Source organism: Zalophus californianus, chromosome 3 (assembly GCF_009762305.2).
Source record: "Zalophus californianus isolate mZalCal1 chromosome 3, mZalCal1.pri.v2, whole genome shotgun sequence".
Taxonomy (NCBI): domain Eukaryota; kingdom Metazoa; phylum Chordata; class Mammalia; order Carnivora; family Otariidae; genus Zalophus; species Zalophus californianus.
In genome coordinates this window covers 47,253,786-47,277,799 of record NC_045597.1, presented here as the reverse complement: position 1 = coordinate 47,277,799, position 24,014 = coordinate 47,253,786, and the positions used below count along the sequence as shown (strand labels likewise).

Here is a 24,014-nt window from a genome sequence, read left to right as displayed (position 1 = left end):
GATTTAATTTTAATAATGTTTTGTAAATATAAGCCTGAAATTTGATGCTAAAATGCCCAGGTTGGCATTATATTATGCAATGATAGTTGAAGTTTAGGACCAAATCTCGTTTGCCACAGATGCTTTGAGAAGGTGATAGAGACTGACATCAAAAGACTAAGCTAATAGTCTGTAATGTGGAGGCTTCATGCTTAACTTTATTAATGTCACTTTCTGTTATGGGTTCACTCTTGTTAAGGTGTTCTCTAGCTTCAAGGAAGAATAACAATAACGTATCTAGAAGTCGAATTGCAGAAAACAAAGTTTTTTGGTCACAGCTCTATATACATATTAGCTCTGCTTCTGACATAGGTGTCAGACCATTGTCTTAAGGAGAAGCAGTGTTCAATTTCATGTATTTAACTAAACATTTTTTTAGTATGTTATGTTAGTCACCATACATTACATCATTAGTTTTTGATGTAGTGTTCCATGATTCATTGTTTGCGTATAACACCCAGTGCTCCATACAGTACACGTCCTCCTTAATACCCATCACCGGGCTAACCCATAACTAAACATTTTTATGATGAGGTAAGGTCAACAGTAACCAACTTCCAAAACCTTGCTATACAGGGTGAGCAAAGGAGCGGTAGTATCAACATTATGTACCTGGACACAGCCTAGTCACCAGCATCTCAGCTCCACCCTTAAGCCCCTAGCTCATAATTTACATTTTAACAAAGCTCCGGGCCATTTGTATTCTTCATCAAGTTTGAGAAGCATTTCTCTAAAATACCCTCAGTTTGCCACCAGTGAAACACTATCTATCTATGACCCAACAAGGCTTGTTTCTGTGTGTGCCAAGAAAATGGTAAGAGCCAAAGTACACAAATACTCTACAAGGTGCTAAAGCACGCTAACGGAATATGAGTAGATGTAAAGACTGTGTTACGTCCTCACAACTGAAAGTTATAAATCCTATGACATGAACATGAATTTCTTAGGGAAGTATAGCAGCCGAAACAGTTCAACTACAGTAATTAGTTCGTTACGGGGACCTAGTAATATCTGGTTTTTGCTCAAGTCATACAGCATTTTTTATTATTATCTTGTTCTGTAATATTTCTAATGATTAAAGCAAGTACAAAATCCTTTATGTAAATGGTAAGTCTAAATCTGAAATAAATATATTCAATGGAAATGAATCTGTCATCATTTTCTTTTATTTCTAAAGCACTTGAAAAATTTTCATAGTACAATTTTTTATAACAAGAGTCATTATTCAATTGTGAATACATTTTTCCATGCTGAAGATAGCTGTTTGGTGTGGGCTCTCTTTTCTGCTATATTTGTAAATATAGATTCGTTTCAATTTTTTTTCAAGTATTCTTTAATTTCTAATTATTATTTATTGTTTTGCTAAGGTGTTCTTACTGGCATAGGTCCTTTAGAAATGCCCTGTGGGTATTCACTCTGTTCATTTCTCTTTTTGAGAGTAAATATACATGTATGTATGTTCTGCCAAGGTACTAAACTACAAAATCCTCACAAGTTAAATTCAGATTTTTTTAGGTTTCAGTGATGCCTTAAGTACAGCACCAAAAAAAAGAAAAGTTACCTATTCCCTCTGGAGGTTGGATAGGAATGTGAAATTCTCACTGAAAAAATGATTTACAGTTTTTAGAAACAAAATATATTACAAATATGAAATAATATAAAATGTATTACAGATATGAAATATCATGTTTCTGGTATTTTTCTTGGGGAAAATTTCTGGCATTTTCTTGGGGAAAAGGGGGAAGATGAAATGTCTGCTTTTGTTTCCAAGTTGTTTTGAGTTGTACTGTTTCTTGTGCTAGCATTTCATAATGGAGCTGGATATTTTCTGGCAAAGACATCTGTGAGCTCCTGCAAGATAATTCTGTAGGACATCAAAGAAATTAATGACAGAAAGAGTTAATTCTATTTCTAAAAGAAATAGCTGCTTTGTGGAGCTAGAAAGTAGTTGAGGCTACTGGGATAATCTGAGTCAATTATATTGAATTCACATAGGGTGATTATGTAGTTCTCAGCCCCTCCCTCCACCAGCTGTTCTTAATCAGTCCTGATTCCTTCCTTCAACTAATGCCCCCTACAATGCTGATTCTGTCTTGCTCAGGCAAGACTCCTTTAATAATTGCTCACTCATTTGGATCAAACTCTCCCATCACTTGTCTTTCTACTTTTTTGCTTCCTATCAGCTGTTTTTGACTTCTATATCAAATATTAATGATTTCTTCTTGTTTTTCTTTGCTATAAAATGTGAAATTTACATAAAATGTGAAATTCACAATGCCCACTGATTTTTTTTCCAAACAGCAGAGTAAAAGTCCAGAAATGTTTAAGAGCTTCACTTAAAAAATTTTTTTTAAAGATTTATTTATCTTAGAGTGAATGCGTTCACACACAAGTGGGGGGAGGGGCAGAAGGAGAGAATCTTCAAGCAGATTCCCCACTGAGCATGGAGTCTGACACGAGGCTCGATCCCACCACCCATGAGATTGTGACCTGAGCTGAAACCAAGAGTCAGATGCCTAACTGACTGAGCCACCCATGCGCCCCGTAAGAGTTTCACTTTTATTGCTATGGTTAATTTCTGGAGCAAAAAAGATTATAAAAGAAATAAACATCTACACACCCATTTAAACATTATTTCTTGAATGGTATCTGTCATCCGCAGTAGACTTTGTCCAACTGTTTTGTATGCCATTTTAGACTAAGGGTGATGTATTTACTAAATGGAAATGAAATTATTTGTATCCATCACATACTGACTTTTTCTGGGATCTATTTTCAGAGAGTCATAGAAAAATAAAATACACTCCCGCTTCTGAGAACACAGTTCTACATTTGTATAAGACATTAATTATTTTAAACCAATGTTTAGTGATTTTATGTCCTTTACCAATTATGTAATACCAAATTGCCATATTGTGGACCATCCATTTTACTTTATGTTTAAAAATATAAACTGTGTGTAATCTGGAATCTCCAATGGTTGTAATGCAATGGATCAATATGAATCATTAACGGATAGCTGAATTCTCAATGTACCCTGAAAGCTGGTACTACTTAGTTACTGTTGGCCATATATGAAGCTAGATATTTAAAAATATTATTTAATTCAGATTTTAATACATTTTCAGTACAAAAACCTACGAGGTAAGTCTGATTACAGTTTACTGATATACAACTTAAACTTCATGAGTTGAATGCCTGTATTTAAATTGGAATTTTTACCCTGAGAACTAAGCAAGTTCTTCTCCATCACTTCAGTCCCTGGCTGTCATGCTTTTCTTGCTGTTGTAGACTCACGAAGTCAAATGGCCATAAACAGTTTGTCAACCATATTCTTTCTTTATCCATTACTATATCCCTTCCCTATTCCTCTAGCAGTCCAGTCTCTTTCACCCAGGTATTGTTACATTTTTCAGGTGTATCTTTGTCTTCCCCCACCTGCAAAACCCCACTTTTTAGTGACTTTAAGAGAAAGTTAACATGGAAGCAAAATATGCAACTAATAATCTTATGCTAATGTATTAATAATTCATTTAACTTGATGTGTTTCTTTTCCCAAGAGGTCAGCATTTAGAGAGAGATGGAAAGCCTATGTTTATCCTAAGGCACTTCCAATAATGGAATTTCCAATGATGAGAAAGTGTCTTTGGGCAGGAGAAGTTTTTTCCCATTCATATTATAGATATCCATGAGGAGGGGCGTGTTGGAGCTGGTTTGTACGAACTTGTGAGAACCGATCATTAATGGTAAAGACACTGTCCCTGTAGATCTTACCCTCGAGTACATGGTAACAACACATCAACAACAACCAAAAAAACCAAAATCAAAACCAAAAATAAACAAACACAAAACCTGAAAAGCAAAACTAAGATACACATGTACAGTATATTTTAGGTAAGATGGATAGTGAAATCTCATGAGAATGTGACATTTGAGTTGTGGCTTGAAGGAAGCAAGAGAGGGAGCAGTGTGAATATCTGGGGCAGAAGATTCCTAGTAAAGAGAATGCCAAGAGCAAAGATCCTATGGCATGAGTGTGCCTGCTGTGTCTGAGGCAAAGTGAGGGCCATATGACTAGAGGTGAGTGAGACAGAGGTGAGGAGTTGGTGATTAGAGTACAGAAATAACAATGGCCAGATCACAGAGAGCCATGTGGTTGCAGTAAGAACTGTGGCTTTTACTTTAGATGATATGAGAAGATTTTAAAGCAAAGGAATGACATGGAAACCCATTTTTAAATGGGATCTATCTGGCTGCTATAATGAGAATAGATTGGAAAGGAGAAGAGTAGACACAGAGAAACCTATTAGAAAGCTATATAATATCCAGGAGGCTTAGACTATAATAGCTGAATTAGTGATAATAAAAACCAAGGGAGATTCTTTGAGAAGATATAGTTAGAATACCTGGGTTGAAGGAGAAAGGAAGGTAAGCTGACTCTGAGGTTTTTACCTCAGCAATTGGGGGAAATTTGCAGTAATTAAGGGTTTGGAAGTGAATCACAGATCTTTATTTTTAGATAATTTGTATTAAAAATGCCTGTTAGACTTCGGGGAATGGAGATGTCAAGTAAGCAGTTAGATATACACGAATCTGAAGTACAGGCTAAAAAATAGATAGGGGTGTCATCAGCAAGTAGATGGCATTTATTTATTCATTTATTATTTTTTTCTCAATAAGCTTTTGTTTTAATGGGTCTCAAAATTCTGTGAGATTTTTGGTCAAGTCGTTTCCATTAAAAAGTACTGATTTTAAAAGCTAATAACTTAAAACTGCCACACACACACACACACACACACACACACACACACACACAAAACAAATGGTCCACAAAATGTTCTCTTTTCCTTCTGAAGGTTTTACGATCCATTGTTACCATTAACCACTCTTTTACTATTAAACTTAAATGCCCAATTGAAACAAACAGTTCTGAGATGTTCTCCCACCATTGATTAACACTGGGGGGGGGGGGGCGGGTATTAGGAATAATATTCATTTACCTTTCTGAGCTTTCTGGGTGGATTGGTGACTTTGCCAGCTCCAACTGCCTTCTTGTCCACTGCTTTGATGACACCCACAGCCGTCTGTCTCATGTCATGAACAGCAAAACAGACCAGAGGAGGATAGTCAGAAGTTCTCAACACACCCTATCAACAATAGCGGTATCATCGGATTTTAAGAACTTGGGGCCATCTTCCAGCTTTTCTCCAGAAAGATTATAGATCTTCTCCTTCAGCTCAGAAAACTTGCCAGCAATGTGAGCTGGGTGACAATCCAGCATAGGTGCAAATCCAGCACTGATTTGGCCTGGATAGTTCAGGATAATCACGTGAGCCCTGAAGCCAGCTGCTTCCATGGATGGGTCATTTTTGCTGTCACCAGTCACACTGCCAGGGTGAACATCTTTGACAGATATGTTCTTGACATTGAAGTCCACATTGTCCCCAGCAAGAGCCTCACTCAAAGCTTCATGGTGCATTTCAAGAGATTTTACTTCAGCTGTGACATTGACTAAAGCAAAGGAGACTGCCATGACAGGTTTAAGAACACCAATCTCCACCTGGGCCATAGGGACAGTACCAATACAACCAATTTTGTAGATGTCCTGGAGAGACATACGCAAGGGCTTGTCAGTTGGACGAGTCAGTGGCAGAATGCAATCCAGAGCTCCAAGCATGTGGTTCCACTGGCATTCCCATCTTTACGGGTGACTTCCCATCCCTTGAACCAAGACATGTTAGCACTTGGCTCTAGCATGTTGTCACCATTCCAACCAAAAATTGGCACAAATGCTACTGTGTCAGGGTTGTATTCAATTTTCCTAATGTAGGTGTTGCCTTCCTTAATGATTTCCTTGCATCTTTTCTGGCTATAGGGTGACTCAGTGGAATCCATTTGGTTAACACTGACAATTAGTTGTTTCACACCCAGTGTATAAGCCAGAAGGGCATGCTCACAGTTCTGCCTGTTCTTAGAGCTACCTGCTTCAAATTCACCAACACCAGCAGCAACAATCAGGACAGCATGGTCAGCCTGAGATGTGCCTGTAATCATGTTTTTGATAAAGTCTCTGTGTCCTGGGGCATCAGTAATGGTCGCATGACACTCGGTGGTCTCAAATTTCTGCAGGGAGATATCAACGGTGATACCTTGTTCACATTCAACTTTCAGTTTATGCAAGACCCAGCCACAATTGAAGGAGCCCCTTCCCATCTAGCAACCTCCTTCTCAAATTTTTCGATAGTTTTCTTGTCGATCCCACCACATGTGTAGATCAAGATGACCAGTAGTGGTAGACTTGCCCAAATCTATGTGTCCAATGATGACAATTTTGATGAGGCTTTTCCTTTCCCCCTTTTGGTTTAGGTTTAGAGGTGGTTTGCACGACACCTGTGTTGTAGCAGCCAACCCATTGTGAAAAAATAGTAGATGGTATTTAAAATCATGAGGCAGAATAGGATCACTTAGGGAGTAAATACAGGTAGAAAAACAAATCTCTTTAATAAGATAGACTTTACCCAGAGTATTATAGCTAAACCACTACCTACATAACAGTCCCTCCTCTTCCTCCATCTCTGCTTATACACATGCTAATATAAACAAAACACTATTTCACCCTATATTCTTTAGAAAAATCTAACTCTTATCAATACTTTAAAATTCAGCTTAATCATCACATTCTCCATATATCTAGAGAATGGCAGAGTTGTCATTTTAATAGAAAATTATAGACTCACACATTAATCCCCCCTTATTTAACTTACATTCCTGCAGTGTTACTGTCTTCTGTATCATCTCTCTCACCCATCAGATCATGAACTTTCTAGAGGCGAGGATCACATATTTCCCATGCCCAGACCTCCACTTGAAAATTTGAAGACACTTAGGGTATTAATAAATAAAATAAAAAGAAATAATAGTAGAAAGTAAGAGGGGAAGAAGGATAAAGAGAGTTTGCAGGGAAACAGTGGAAAGGGATGTGGGGGAGGGAGACAAATATATATTTTATTCAGTGTGTAAGGCTGGTTCTGAAAAGCTGCTTGCAATTTTTACAAACATGGAATACTGTATAGCTTAGTGGAACATGATTCAATTTCCTCTTCTGTGAAATGAGAGTGTTGAACTAAGTCCCTTCCAGCTTTAAAATGCAAAGGCTTTATGACTCTCAGATTCCCAGGTGAAATATGATCTGTGATTTGTGTATGTTTTTTCTTCTCCGTGTTTGGTCATGCCTGGTTATCTAAAGCTCTCGTGCCGGACGGGGATGCCCTCACCACCCCTGCTTCCCCTTACTTCCTCTATGCCCTCAATTACTAGGCTTTATTTTCATCCTTATTTTACACGTTATTATTGCTCTCAAAAAAATGCATGTCTACTGTATTTGCAATTTTTGTGTTTGTTCTGTGTCACCTTGACTTCCTTTTTTCACTTTGTAAAGCAAAAGAGAAGAAAACCAACCAAACAAAAGCCCTCTTTTTTCTCTCTTTAAAAAAAAAAAGAGAGAGAGAGAGAGAGAAACAAAACTTTGACATTAGGCAAAAAGATGATCGGTAAATACTATCATTTAAAAACTGCTGAAGAAGACATTGGATAGGAAAACGCGACAGGATTTTGTCATCGTTATAATTCATTCACTTGTGGTGTTTCAGGGAAGCTTGCCATAGACTGCTATTGCTCCATAGTTTGCCATTTATCATCAAATATTGGTTAATAAAGACCTGCCTTTATCCTCTTGCCATCTTTTCTGCTTCCCTCAAAGGTCGCTGCTGAAGTAAAAACCAGTGGAACATGGCCTTGATAGAGAGTTCATTATAAACTGATTCCATGTAATGCAGCCTGCACTGGTGACTTAGTTCTGAAATTAGGCACTTTCTATACCAATTCTAAAAGCTCAAAACCTTTATTCTTCTTCTTAGATTATAGCAAATCCCACGGAGAGAAGTATTAGATTTATAATTCAGGTGTTTATGGTGAGGTGAAATAAAGCTCTAAATTCTAAAACTCATTAAACTAAAACATATTAGGTCAACTTTTAAATCCGGTTCTTACTTGGTGCTTAAAAAAAAATAACACAAGTCCATTAGTCTTCCTGTTCTTGTCAAACACACAACCGGGAGTTGATTTTCCATTAGAGAGGAGATTAAATTTAAAAACCAGAATAATGGAAAGTTTAAGTAATACCGAGTAAGTCATACTATATTTGTAAACTAAATCCTCCTTTGCAATTGTTAAGTGATTAAATAAATCATATTTTAGTATACTGCTTTAGCACCAATATGATTATTTTATGCAACACCAGACCTACTTTCCTACCATTGGTTGTATATATTAATTCAGAGTCATTTCAACCAATCAAATGACAGGTGCCTACTGAATTTTTATAACGTGATCAATGCTGTGTTTGGTTCTATAGAAAGAACAGTAGCTTTCAAACTTTTTGAACTAAGATCCACAGTTTAGAAATGCATTTGTATTGTGAACCAGCATTCATGCACACAATTCAACAAAAAGAAAAGTTTCATGAAAAAAAACCTTAGGTTTACATAGTGAAACATTCTGATGTTGTCTTTGCTTTCTTCTCTACTCCATTCAGTTATTCTATTGTAAATCATTAACAAATGTTGATTGAGACCCAGGACCAGCAGATTGAAAAATATCACTCTGGAGTACATACGGATTCTCTCTTTAGGAAGGTTACAGTTAGGTCAGGAAGAAAGAATAACATGAAACAAAATATGGTTTAATATCAGAATCAGTCAAATTGTCTTCAAAAAGATGAAATCTGAGCCAGACTTTGAAGAACAAAAAGAGTGTGGCAAAGTGAAAGTGCAAAGGGGAAAGGCCAAATCAAAGGAACAGTCTTGTGTGTGTGTGTTCCCAAAATAGTGAGCAGATGATCCTGGTTGAAATGTGAGCTATGCTTTGGGCACTAGGGAATTTTAAAGACAAAGAAATTATTTTTAATTAAATGCACAGGAAGTCCAAAAATAAGAGAGAGAAGTTTACACTTAATATAGGAGAAACCAGAGAGCAATGTAAGGATTTTGATCAGTAAAAATGTGTTGATGAAATAATATTTTAAAAGACTGTACTATGAAAAAAACTACCCAGACTGTATTCTAAAGGAGTGACTCCAGGTAGGAAGACTCACTGTGGCAGTAATTCTGATGTCATGTGAATAGAATCTAGACCAGGCGGTAGCATCAAGAAAGTATATTAAATAAAGCCATTGGTATGGTTTATAAATTCTCTGCTTACAGAGATGACATACATATATTAGTGTTTACTATCAGATTGTTTCCTTTAAATTTTTACATCTTAAAAATATTATAGAGTAAAATATAATGAATATTATTCACTCATTAAGCAAATATTAAATATCTACTATTAAGCACTATAATAAATGCTGGAAATAAGTGGTGAACTGGGCTCTCTGAATCCAATAGGTTATACAATTGAATAGATTTTTCTTTTTGGCTTAAACAATAGAAATTTGGGGCACCCAGGTGGCTCAGTTGGTTAAGCGTCTGCCCTCGGCTCAGGTCATGATCCCGGAGTCCTTGGACCGAGTCCTGTATCAGGCTCCCTGCTCAGCAGGGAGTCTGCTTCTACCTCTGCCCCTCATCCTACCCTTGTTCTCTCTCACACACATTCTCTCTCTCAACTAAATAAATAAAATCTTAAAAAAAAAAATAGAGGGGCACTTGGGTGGCTCAGTTGGTTAAGCGTCTGCCTTCGGCTCAGGTCATGATCCCAGGGTCCTGGGATCGAGCCCCTCATCGGGCTCCCTGCTGTGCAGGGAGCCTGCTTCTCCCTCTCCCACTCCCCCTTCTTGTGTTCCCTCTCTCGCTGTGTCTCTTTCTGTCAAATAAATAGATAAAAGCTTTTACAAAATCAAAATTTATTTTCTCACACTTCTGGAGACTGGAAGTCTGAGATCAGGAGCCAGTATGGTCGGTTACTGGTGAGGGTTCTCTTCCTGGTTTCTAGATGGTTACCTTCTTGCTGTGCACTTACATGGAAGAGAGGGAGAGTAAGCTCTCTGGTGTCTCTCTTTTTAATTTTTTTTTTTTTAATTTGAGTGTAGTTGACATACTAAATCAATTCTTTTTTTTTTTAGAGACAGAGAGAGAGAGCAGCAGGGGTTGTGTGGAGGGGCAGAGGGAGAGAGTGAATGCTGAGCTGGGCGTGGAGCCCAACATGGGGCTCAGTCTCACAATTCTGAGAAAATGACCTGAGCCAAAATTAAGAGTCAGACGCTTAACTGACTGAGCTACCCAGGCGGCACTAAATCAATTATTCTCAAATGTTTGAAGTTTCCAGGTGATCCAAGGTGCTATCTGGAGAGGACGATGGAGAGGGTGGTCGAGTCTCAAAGTTGTAACAGAGCAAAGCAAAAGCAGCATTTGGTTAATGACTGTTTCAAGGTGAGGTCGGCTACTTCTGCAGAAGTATGATCTACATTCACTTGAATCAGATTGTTCAAATGCTTATGATTTGACCCCCCCTTATCTACTTGATCAAGCTATTTAGGATTGACTAGCAAATCTGCATTTATAACATACACCCCAAGGATATTCTGAGACTACTCAAGTTTGAGAATCACTTTTATCTTACAGTCAAGTGAACTGAAGCTGGGAAGATTAAATGATGTTCACGGTCCTATTGTCAGTGATAAAACTAAAACTAGGATCTGAGTTTTCTTGATGTTAAAATGGAATAGTTTTTGTATCCAGACATATCTGACTATGGAGTTTGACTCTGTTTTCTACCAGTTATATGACCTGTATCAAAAGGATTAAGCTTCCTGAGCCATCAATTCCTTTTCTGAAAATGGGAATAATAATGCCTACCTTTGGGGTGCCTGGGTGGCTTAGTCATTAAGCATCTGCCTTCAGCTCAGGTCATGATTCCAGGGTCCTGGGATCGAGCCCCGCATCGGGCTCCCTGCTCCGTGGGAGGCCTGCTTCTCCCTCTCCCACTCCCCCTGCTTGTGTTCCCTCTCTCGCTGTGTCTCTCTCTGTCAAATAAAGAAATAAAATCTTTAAAAAAAATAATAATGCTTACCTTAAAAGTATTGCTTAGATTGTTTGCAGGATTCAAGTTACATTTTTTAAGCCACCAGTGCCTGGCAAAGGGAATGCCCCAGGGACTGTAGCTATTGCTACTGTGTCTGCTATATTAGGGTTAGTAGAACAAGCGATCAAGGGCTCGGGCTGAAGCTAAACCATGTATGCTCAGATCCCATCTCTGCCATTTACTAACTCAGTAACCTTGGGGCAAGAGTGTGACCTGTTGTGTCACAATCCCTTCATCAGTAAAATGGTGGCAATGGAACCACCTCAAGGATTTGTCGTAGAGATTAAATGAGTTAACACAAGTAAATCACATGAAAAAGCGTGCCATGTTCTCATATATAAGAACATTTAAAAGTTTTCAGTATGCTATTATTATTATGTCCTGACACAGAAAGAGAAAAAGAACAAGCCTTGGGGAGGTCCCTGCTCATGGGCAGGCTGCTGTATAGTCAGACAATTTCAGTTACAGAAGAGTAAGTGTAAACTGTGGAGCATTTAAAAGAGGTCAATGCAAATTCAAGAGTCGGGAATGCTTGGATACCTGTTTCTCCTGTATATAGTGTTGTCTCCTTGGATATTTCAAATTAGGTAAGTCCGAAAATTGGGTAGACTGTATGTTCCCTCTGGGTGTCCTTGTTCTGCTCTTTATTTTTCTCAACTGTCTTTCTCCTTCTTAAAACTTTTTTGTTCCTTTACTCTGGGCAACTTTATTTTTCCTTGGATTTCCAAAAGGCCAGTGAAACCGAAATGCCATTGGTACATTTTAAAGATATTTTATAGTTTCTTGGCTATGAAATATTATATTTTCAAAGACAGAAAATAAATTATTATTCCCAAAGAGGAAAAATTATTTTGAAAAGCTTTAGTTAACTTCTTGTCCATTAAAAAGTTCAGGTCATAGCAACGAATTAGGTTCCTAATGCAATTTAAGTAACATATCAGTTACTTTTGTTTAAAAACATATCTTCATGATGATTAACATTAGATTAAAGGAATGAGTCATATTTATATGTGCACATAAAAGCAGACAATCATTAAGACCTATTGATTCTACTTTCAAAAATGGTCTCAGGCCAGTTATTTGTGTGTCTCAGACAATGACTAATGACTGCCACCTCCACATTATAAGCAGTCCTCTCTAAAAGACTGTTTTGATAACCTTCTACCGAGTATCCTAAAGCATTCCCCATACACAAACATAGTGATCTTTTAAAACCACAAATCTCCCTACATCACTCCTCTGCTTCAAGCAATTCAATGGCTTTCCATTGTTCTTAGGATAAAGTCAAAAATCCTTTAAAAGATCCATATGGTCTTGCATATATCTTACCATCTTACTATGGTGTCACATCCTCACCCTCTTCAGGTCTCCCTACTGACTTTAACACTGGAAAGCTCTTCCTTGCTCTTCATCTACCACCAACACACATGGACACACAGAGACTTTTTTACCTAGCTACTCATATTCCTCAACAAATCTTAGGTTTAAATTTCATTCTTCCAAAAGGTCTTCTCTGATTCCATAGAATATTTTAGTCTTAGCAGGCTGGTATAAAAGAGTGAAGACTAAAATATTCTATGGAAACAGAGAAGACTTTAATGTATGTACTTTATAGTCCTTACCACGGCTGAGGCCAAATAATAAGTTATTTAAGATTTGTGGTCCACATTGCGCTTAAGCCTCAGCATGTTGGGGACCATGCAGGGATTGTTCAATATTACATTCCAAGTCCCTTGGAAAAGTGCCAAGCACAGAGTAGGAACTCAACAAATATTTATTAAGTGAACAAATTCATGAATAAATAACATGTAAGATTGAAATTTTAAAATTGGGAACATATTTGTTGTTTCCTGACTTGTTAATTTTAGCCATTCTGACTGGTGAAAATGACAGATGTTGGCGGGGATGTGGAGAAAGGGGAACCCTCCTACACTGTTGGTGGGAGTGCAAGCTGGTGCAGCCACTCTGGAAAACCGTATGGAAGTTCCTCAAAAAGTTGAAAACAGAGTTACCATATGATCCAGCAATTGCACTACTGGGTATTTACCCCAAAGAGACAAAGGTAGGGATCCAAAGGGGTACGTGCACCCCGGTGTTTATAGCAGCAATGTCCACAATAGCCAAACTGTGGAAAGAGCCAAGATGTCCATCAACAGATGAATCAATAAAGAAGATGTGGTATATATATACAATGGAATATTATGCAACCATCAAAAGGAATGAAATCTTGCCATTTGCAATGACATGGATGGAACTGGAGGGTGTTATGCTGAGCAAAGTAAGTCAATCAGAGAAGGATATGAATCATATGACCTCACTGATATGCGGAATTCTTAATCTCAGGAAACAAACAGAAGGCTGCTAGAGTGGTGGGGAGTGGGAAGGATGGGGTGTCTGGGTGATAGAAATTGGGGAGAGTATGTGCTATGGTGAGTGCTGTGAATTGTGTAAGACTGTTGAATCACAGACCTGTACCTCTGAAACAAATAATACATTATATGTTAAAAAAAAAGAAAGAAAAGAAGAAGATAGCAGGAGGGGAAGAATGAAGGGGGGGAAATCGGAGGGGGAGACAAACCAAAAGAGGTGATGGACTCTGAAAAACAAACTAAGGGTTCTAGAGGGGAGGGAGGTGGGAGGATGGGTTAGCCTGGTGATGGGTATTAAAGAGGGCATGTTCTGCATGGAGCACTGGGTGTTATAGGCAAACAATGAATCATGGAACACCACATCAAAAACTAATCATGTACTGTATGGTGATTAACATAACATAATAATAAAAAATAAATAAAATAAATAAACAAATAAAATTGGGAACATATTACTGTTAATGATAGGCACTACTTGCATTGACTAAATAGACTTGAATTCTAACAAATTAACAATTTTGTTAGATTTGGTAACACAAATGTGCATATGGCAGTAATGAAATGCATCTCTATTAGTGTCTTCTTATCTTCCAACCTTGTTTTTTTTTTCTTTTTTCTTTTCTTCTTTTTTTTTTTTTTTTGCTTTAGTATGATACTTAGGCCTTAGTGTGATGTACACCTATTGATATTAATTTGAGCTAATGAAAGCTTAAGGAATAATTTGAAAGTATTTTCCATTAGTATCAAATGAAATAAAGTGAATGCAATGGTCCTTTGTTAGGTTTTAGTCTGTAAGGCATCTTTTTCTTTTGAGAGCAAACCTCCTCCATCTACTAGATTATCAATCCGTTGTCCCCAGTGACTCCAAACCAGGTGGGATGTGGATGTGAGATCAATGTTAATAGATTAAGACATGGTGTAGGCACATGATCAAAGCAGAACTAATCAAAATTTAATTGGAGTTATTTCTATGAACATTTAGTTAGAGTCTTCCTCTTTCTGAGACTGGGACTACTCAATTTTGAGCTTTGGCTGGTCATTTTCTTGTGAAATAGAGATAGTCCGCTTAAAAATGAAGCAAGAGTAAAGAACACCAGAGGTGACAGATAAACAAAATTACTCAGATCTAGCTGTCCTTTAGAATTAAAATTTACTTAATCAAGTAAACATTTTTAATTGATCTAATTTAAGTTTGTATTTTAGACAGAGTTTATAGAACTAAAGTTTCTTTGACCTACTCCTTTAATGGGATGTGAGTATACACATGTGGTACAGTATTGTCAAAAAATAGATTGGTGGATATACCTCCCTTGAGCCCAAAGATGAAAGTAGAAACAAATTTAAAATATTGTAAAAATTTTACTGTAGATTTTTACAGCCCTGAGCATGTGGAAAGCATTATGTATAGTAATGAAGCCATATGAAGAAATAATTTACAAAATGTGTACCAAGGAGAAGGAACAGAATAAATGAGGGATACCATGCTGTATCAGTGTAAAACATGTAGAATGGTGTTATATTTTTTTATAAAACAAAGCTTATAGCAGAGGTCAGCAAAGTTTTCCTATAAAGTATTAGATAACAAACATTTTAAGCTCTTCAGGCCATATGGTCTTTGTGACAAATCGTTAACTTGGCTTTGACAGCATGAAACAGTCATAGACAATACATAAATGCATGACTGTGTTGCAATTAAACTTTATTTATAAAAACAACTGATGGGCTGGGTTTGATGTAAGGTCCATAGTTGCTAATCTTTCCTTTGTATCATACTCTCTAATACTACTCCAAAATAGTAACACAGTCACGAATTTTTTCTAAAGTCCTTGGGATGGAGATAATTCATTCTTGAGTTTTGAACTCATATTGATGTTATGAAAATCTATAGTAGAACCAATTGTCCCAAAATCCATGGTGTTCAATTTCAGCAGGCAGGAGTGTATTAGAGAGAACATTTTACAATTCTAACTTGACTTTAAATATCAAGAGCCAAAGATTAAAAGTACTAAAAGTAGAGATTACTAAAGTATATGGAAAACACTAAAGACTCCATCAAAACCCATCATAACTAATAAACAAATTCAGTGAAGTTGGAGGATACAAAATCAATATACAAAACTCAGTGTATTTCTATACACCAGCAATGAATAAGAAAACAATCTTATGCAAGAAAGTGTTTGCCAGGGGCTGGGAAGTGGGGGAAATAAGGAGTTGTTGGTAAAAGGGGATGAACTCCCAGTTATAAAGTAAATAAAACCTGAGGAGCTAATGTATAACATGGTGTCTCTAGTTGATAACACCGTATTATAAAATTGAAATTCGCTAAGAGAGGAGAACTTAAATGTTCTCATGAAAAAAAAGGTAAATATGTGAAGTGTTGGATTTGTTAATTAACTTGATGGGGGAATCCATTCATAATGCACAGGTATATCAAAGCATTACATTGCACACTTTAAATATTCTGCAATTTTTTTGTTGATTATACACCAATAAAGCTGAAAAAAAGAAGCTTCATAAGAAGAGCACATGTATGGGCACAGTTCTTCATACAGTCTCATGATCTAAGGCCATAGAAATGAACAATTCTGTGTGAACTTATATTCCAGTGGAAGACAAAAGAAACTTTTACATTTAAATAAAGAGGAAAATATATGATAGAAATAAGTGTTATGCAAATAATTAAAATGGGTAATGACATAGTGTGTATGTGGATGACTACTTGGGATTGGTGGTCAGAAATGGCCTCTCAGAGGGTGACATTTATTTTTATTTTTATTTCTTTTTAAGATTTTACTTTATTTTAAAGATTTTATTTATTTGTCAGAAAGAGAGAGGGAGAGAACACAAGCAGGGAGAGTGGTGGGCAGAGGGAGAAGGAGAAGCAGCCTCTCCGATGAGCAAGAAAGCCTATGCAGGACTCAATCCCAGGGCCCTGGGATCATGACCTGAGCTGAAGGCAGACACCCAACCGACTGAGCCACCCAAGCGTCCCAAGATTTCTTTTAAGTAATCTCTACACCCGACGTAGGGCTTCAACTTACAACCCTGAGATCAAGAGTAGCATGCTCTACTGACAGACCCAGTCAGGTGCCCCTCAGAGAGTGACATTTAAATGAAGCACTGGCAATATAAAATCAGGAAGAAAAACATTCCAGACGTAGACAACAAAGATTATAAGGTCAAAAAAACAAGTTGCACTGTTGAATAAATAAAAAGTCAGTGTACATAAACAAAATGACTGAAAAGGAGAGTAGTATTGGATAAGGTTTGAAGAAAGGCAAAGGACTAAAGGACTTTGTATGCAGGATAAGGAGTCAGAATTTATTTCAAGCTCAGAGTGAAGTCAATGACTTTAAGTAGGTAGTGATTGTATCTGATATATATTTTTATTTTTTTAAAGATTTTATTTATTTATTCATGAGAGACAGAGAGAGAGAGAGAGAGAGAGAGGCAGAGGAAGAAGCAGGCTCCCAAGGAGCAGGGAGCCCCATGTGGGACTTGATCCCAGGACCCTGGGATCATGACCCGAGCCAAAGGCAGACGCCTAACCATCTGAGCCACCCAGGCGCCCTGATATATATTTTTAGATGACTGTGGCTATCATGATTTTCATGGGAATATATCAAGCATTAAAGCAGGAAACCAATTGGAATGCCAGGCAACACATGATGGAGAAAAATGGATGGGTTCACTCTATGTTATTGTAGTTGAAAACATTTACTGATGAGGTGGATGTGATGGGGGAAAGAAAGAATAATAAAAAATATTACCTAGGTTTTTTTACTTGAGCAAGTGAGAAAGTGGGGTGGATGATGTTATGGTTTGATGAGATAAGGAAAACAGTAGCAGGATTACATGCTGAGGAAGAAATCAAGTGTTCTGGTCTACATTTGTTAAGTTTGGATGACACATAATATATACTTAACACTCATTTATTACATGAATGAGTTAATGATCTTTTGTGCAACAGTTTTGGCTTCTAATAACATCTAGTTTAATTTTGTTGTTTTTGCTTGGAAAAATAGGAAGGGATTTTAAGAGTTCATTTGATCAAATCTTTATTCATTTTCCAGATGATGAAATAAGAGTCAGTGGGGATAAGTGATTTTCTCAAAATAAGTACAATTGGTGACTACAAGAGCCAGAGTACATTTCTCCCAGGTCTTTTCCCTTCTGTATTGGAAGACAAAAACCACTGAAAATAGAGTGGGCAAATAAATCTTCACTACATGCTCATTATTCATATAATGGAAACTCTGTGTGACAAAAACTGACGAGGAAAGTTTCAACTAAGCATTGAGGTTCCAACAATCCTTGTAATGAATACTGGTATTTGTATGCTTTCAAGAATATCTATGAAAATCCTTATTTTGTCATTGCCCATATAACTAAAGCATTGATACGCTGTGAAAACAAACTAAATATAGACCCCCATGTCTGTGTCCTAAGGCACACACACCATACACTATTTTCAAATCACCCTCGGGTTTTCTTTTTTTTTTTTTTAATCCTCTTAGTTACTATTAATCTATACTACATTAGAAATTCCAAAATTCTATTTTCTACCCCTAAGTTGCCTAATTTTTGACTGGTAATGGAAAACTTATCTTCAAAGTTATATTGAATATGAGGACCTTTTAATATTTTATATATGCATTTTACACTAAAAACTCCTCATACATTCCAATCAAAACAGGGCTTCAAAATTATAATTGCTTGGTAACTCTCTAGTACCAGCCTCTTTCTCTCCTTCTCTCTTTCAGTATCTCTCTCTCTTACTCAGTCTTTCTCTCCTTTGTAATATTTAGGCCCCATTTTATTGTGCTTTTATACAAAGTAATAAATAATTTTCTTTTCTATGGTAATATTCTCAGGATACTGAACAGCAGTGTTAAAATTATTAATATCATGGTTTTCCTGATTTCTTGTGTAGCTGCAAATAATAATACTGAATAATATTCAATTTATATGAAATTATTGTCAAAGCATCGAGACTGAATTTTTGTATTCACCAATTCCATGCTTGTTGATAAGCTGGGCGTATTACTCCCAGGTAACTTATGCTCTTACCTGCATAAATTCCAGCTGCCTCACAGTTGCCTCAATGACACCACATTTGGTGATAACAATATACATATATACAGTATTTTTAAAAAATGAGGTTTTAGGCCCAGTACGTGTTTGTCTTAGTAAGTTGCGTTTTTATAAACAATTTGTTATTTTTTTCTAAACTAACTGTTTTATTGGCATACTGCTCTTCCTTTAAAATTTGTAAGATTTGTCATGATATCCTTTCTTTTATTTTATTTGTAAATAGTTCACATCAGTAGAATATATGTCTATATAAATTCTTTTTTATGTAGACTTTTTACCCCAGTTTAAACCACAGTGTTCTGATCATCCTGCAGGGCTAAGATAGACCTCATCCAAATTTGGTTGGGATGCCAAAAATGATGGTGCCACACATGCACCAAGAGGATATAAAAGGGCTTATTTCTCACATAATTTTGCGGAGAGCAGAGCAGGTTTCCAAGCAGGTCTGAAAATGGCTTGAGAGAGCAAAGAGAGAGAAAAGATACCAGTTTTGCAGTATTTTTACCGTTGGGTTGTAGGCTAGGGTGAGGGTTCTCATACAAAGACCAGGGCTTGCTTGGGTTGAATTTCTTGCAGACATCATAGAGGGAGAATCTGGGCCTTCCTATTTCACACAGATGTGGGGCAAAGGGGGAAATGGAGTTATGGGCATTAAAGCTGTCAACAGTCATGTTCAAAATGGAGTCAGACCATTATGCACAGTAACGACATTATTCCTTTAGATTAACGAGAGTAAAGAATAGGTGCAATCACAATTTTGCCTCTTGTAACTTCTAGTTTTCAAAGAAAATCTTACAAAAATCTTACAAAAAATGAATAATTTAAATAGATTTAATTTTTTTTTTCATTTTGGAAGAGAGTTCTTTGAAACTCTTGTATTTCTGTTTAGCTCCATGATGAGTATTTTGATTGTGAGATTAATTCCGAAAGTGCTAAAACATAATTGAACTCAGGGGTGGGTGGGTTGGGGGGTGGGAATTTGTCTAACAAATATAAAAAATTAGGCCATATTGCTCCCTTTCATCATCAAGAGTTTAGCTTGTTCCCATCTATATTTGTGGCCAGACTAATGTCGATTCATTTTCCTCCTTCAATTTTCTTTGGATGTTCATGTTAATCTAATGTGTTTTTAAATGTTCGTGTTAATCTAATATATTGATATGTTGAGGATTAATTAGTAGTGGTTGAAAGTCACTGTGTTCCCTTTTGTTCTTAAAAAATATATTTCTGAAAATAACAGTCTCTTGGCAAGTCATAAAATAATAATAGAGTGTAGAATAATTTCAGAATATAATTAAGCTCCTCCACAACATAACATAGCCAAAATATAATAATAAATTAATAATTCAATCAACAAATATTTAATAAATACCCACTAATTGAGGAACTATATGCCAGAAAGTATGAAGAATACAGAAAAAATGAGATTAGGTTACTTCCATAAAAATGTATATTCTAAAGAGAAAAAAAATTGGAATACAATCTACTAATAGAGATAATTTGAAAGGTTAAAAGTAACAAACACAACAAAGTAAAAGAAAAACACAGGGTATACTTTAATTGGTTAATCATATCTCGTGATTTACCTGAGACAGTCCTGGTTTACCCATATTGTTCTAGCAAAATAGTTAATAGCACCTTCTTTTGATTAAAAATGTATCTATATTTGTACAATTAATTATATGGTCATCCTATCTATGGGAGTATCAAGGAGACAGATCACATTCAGTTAAAAAAGTTAAAGAGATAGTAGGGATTGGCAAATAATTTGTGGAGAAGCTGATCTAAGTGATATATATATATTCATCCCCACTTCATTTATGAAGAATTTGAGGCCAAGAGAGGTTAGGTGACTTTTCAGAAATTTGTCAGCAAGGAATGGGCAAAGCTGACATGAAAACCATGATCAACCTGACCCCCAAGTGCATGATCTCCTAAGGAAATACATCCATCCATACATCCATACCTGGAAGCTAAGGTAGTGACATTTGCAACGTGAAATATTGTTGAGACTGAATAGGTTGAGGTCTTTAAATAAGGTTGCATTCATTGACTACCTTTAAAGAAGAAAGAATCAATAATATAACGGTGAAATGAAGTAGATAACCCTGTGTTGATGAATTAGTGAGTAATAAAATGAAGACTTAGGGCAGCAACTGTAAAATTCCCTTGAAAATAAATGCATCTGTGAAAGCTAGAAGATTTGTTTAGAAACAGCAGATTTGAGAAATGGGGGTCTTGCTCATTAATGAAGGGAATGCTTGAGTAATTTGAAAATGGAGAAATCAGGAAATTGAGAGTGAGAAAATGAAAAAAAAAATAGGGGAGGAAAAAAGCTGGAGGACAAAGTCCCAAACGGCCTAAGGGGTTGGGGTAGAAAATGCCAGTAGAGTAAATATAAGTATGATAGTTATAGGAAGTCAGTGTACCCAGTGATTTTGTTAGAACATGACTAACAATTAATGACAAAGTAGCTCTGTATGGGTTTACTTTGATTTGTCCCATTCTTAAAATAAACGAAAAAGATTGTTTTTCTCTAAATTGAGAAAGCTCATGTCTAAGTCTGAGCAGGGTCAAAGTCATTAATATAGTTGGAGCATTAGGTGAAAGGATCAAGAGAACTCAGCCCAGTGATAGTATTCAGGAAGCCTGGGCACCTGGAAAAGAATTAACTGGTGACCCAGCACTAATTAGAGAACAGCACAGCCAAGATCATTAAATAGCTGATTTTCTAGAATGTGTCTATTCCTTCCAATTAACATTACAAAATCTTTAGTAGTAAGATTGGTTTTTTGTTGTACAGAAATGAATGGAATAAAATCTTTGATACAATTTTGGAGTAAGACAGATTAGTTAACTCATTTAGCCAGTTATTTTAGTTTAATGTAGATATAACTTAAATGCATGAATTGAAAACAATTAGTTCAATTGGCTAAGTGCCCAGGCTATTAATTTGTTAGGGGACAAATACTTGCCTCTTGCAAATTTTATACTATAACATCATTTGATTGGTTGAAATTTTTCATATTAATAATATTTGACTGAGTTGTTTTAATCAAAGATATAGTCAGCACACCATTCTGTTCATCAAGTTATGAACCATGAGTGAGTGAAACTTTATTTGAAATTTCTATCTTTTACATTGTACTAATTCTATAAATCATATACGTGTGTGTGTATGTTCAATGCGTATGTGTTTACTGTTTGTGTGACTATTCACACATCTGCTCAAAATAGACCTGACAGGTTGATAATATCTCAGTTTTTATTAATTTAAAAGAATTCCCTTTTACCTCAATGATTTTATGACCTTCAACTTAGCACAGACTACTATCAGAAACTGCAAGTTATCATCAAATAGGAAAATAAAAACTGAGCCTTTATCCAGTAATATAATCATTTAACATTAGTCTTTGTTTCAATGAGACAAAATAGCTTAGAGGAAATTCCAGGAAGCCAAGATCTTGGTTTAATTCAAGAGTTTATAGAATACTGACTACATGCCAGGCTCTGATTTAAGCAAACAAAAAGGTTTCTGCCATCACAGAACTCCCAGTCTAGGATGGCAGACAGAGATGCAAACAACTGCACTATAATAAAATGTGATAAATTTCCTATATTATCCTAATCACACCAATTAAATGCTATAGAATTAAAAAGGATGGATGGAGAGATTCAGTCTGTGGACCAGAGCCAATGAGTTTTGGCAAAGCCTTCTAAGAAGAGTTTACATTTAAACTGGCCCTTGAAAAATCATTAGCTCTCTGCCAGGCTATGGGTGGAAAAATGTGGAAAAGAAAGGCAATGCCTTTGCAAAGCGTGTAATATAGGCATTCTAGGGTTCGGCAAAGTAGTTCAGAGTCTTCTTATAGTTCTGATTCTGACTGTGTGCCCTTGAGCATGTTGCCAACCCTAGAAACACTCCCAGACTTGAGACCTGGTGTGGGAGTAAGGAAGAGAATTTAAGTTCATCAGATAAAAGAACGTACATCTCATCTGTGGATCTTCCATAACTTTATACATTTTCCTGTGGGGAATTATGATCCTTCACAGCTGGAAGGAGTGAAGAAAAGTTAAGTGACTTTTCTAATAGATACCAGAAAACCAACAGCCACGCGTGGGCATGGCTTCTAACTCCCAATTCAGCACTCCACCCATTAGACCACACACGTCTCACAGTTGGAGTTTGCTCTTTGCTAGAGAATAAATAAGAAGATGAGGTAATTTATTAAGCACATATTTATGTATGCATAGTCAGTTCTTCCCATGGAAATTTACGGACTATTGGTTATCTTAAAAAAAATATGGAACACATATAATTAGATATTCATTGAATGTGTATTTCTTAATTCCTTAAAACTCAAAACTCATTAAGTAGTTGCAGTCTATAATAGCAGGATGGAGAAGTAATATTTATTAAGGATTTATTATGTGATAGAGTTTGTGTTAGATCCTTTACATATTTTCCTTGTGTAATGACAAATAACTCTATGAGATGAGGACAATGGGGAGCATGGGTAAATAAGAAATCTAAGGATCAAAGAGGCAAAGTAATTTGTACAAAGTTACACAAGCAATGCTACACTTACCTGACCAAAGTCCATGTCCTTTTCACTAAACCATAGCACTGCCCTCATAGTAGTTTGAGGTAAATAACATATTTCAAGTATTCCTGCATGCTCCAAAACAATACATCATGTTCATTGCTCGGCATTTTAACACTGTGAGGCTAAAGGTTAAGAAGTATTAGAAACAGCTGGATGATGATGATGATGATGATGATGATGATGATGATGATAGCTGATAATTACTGAGTGCTTCTATTGAGCTAGATGGACTTCTAAACATTTTATATATGTTAACTGATTTGATCCTTACAACAACCCAGTGGAGGAGGGACATTTCTCATCCTTGTTTTCAATGTGGATATAACACAAAGCAAGCTGAAGTAATTTGCCCATGTTCACTCAGCTAGTTAGTGGCTTGAAACACAGGCAATCTGGACTTCTGTCAGTACACATAACTATATGCTGGTGACATATCCAGAGGGAATAGAAATAAATAATATTGGGTTAGTGCCTAATATATGTCTGATGCTCAGTTAGGTATATTTTCTATGAATCTCATTTAATAGTCAGAAAAGCATGGTACTTAAAATAGCACAGTGATTAGGTGGACAGGATCTGAGGTTAACAGGAAACAGTATGTATGTATGTTATTATAATTATCCTATTTTGTGCATTAAAGACAATATCCTGAAATTCAGAGAAGTAGCTTGCACAAAGTCACAAAGATAATTTTTGCTATGATCATGATTTAGAAAAAGACTCCATGCCATTTACCCATAAATTTTAAAGCTGTGGTTGTAGAGCCAAAAATAAAGTAAAAATTTGGCAGGCCCTCTTCTTATTGAGTGTAGACAGAGCATTGAAA

The 24,014-nt window shown here is 36.3% G+C and overlaps 1 pseudogene; it reads right to left on the bottom strand.

The window, feature by feature from the left end:
* Positions 1 to 5,176: 5,176 nt before the first annotated feature.
* Positions 5,177 to 23,218, bottom strand: LOC113920455 (annotated as a pseudogene).
* Positions 23,219 to 24,014: the final 796 nt, after the last annotated feature.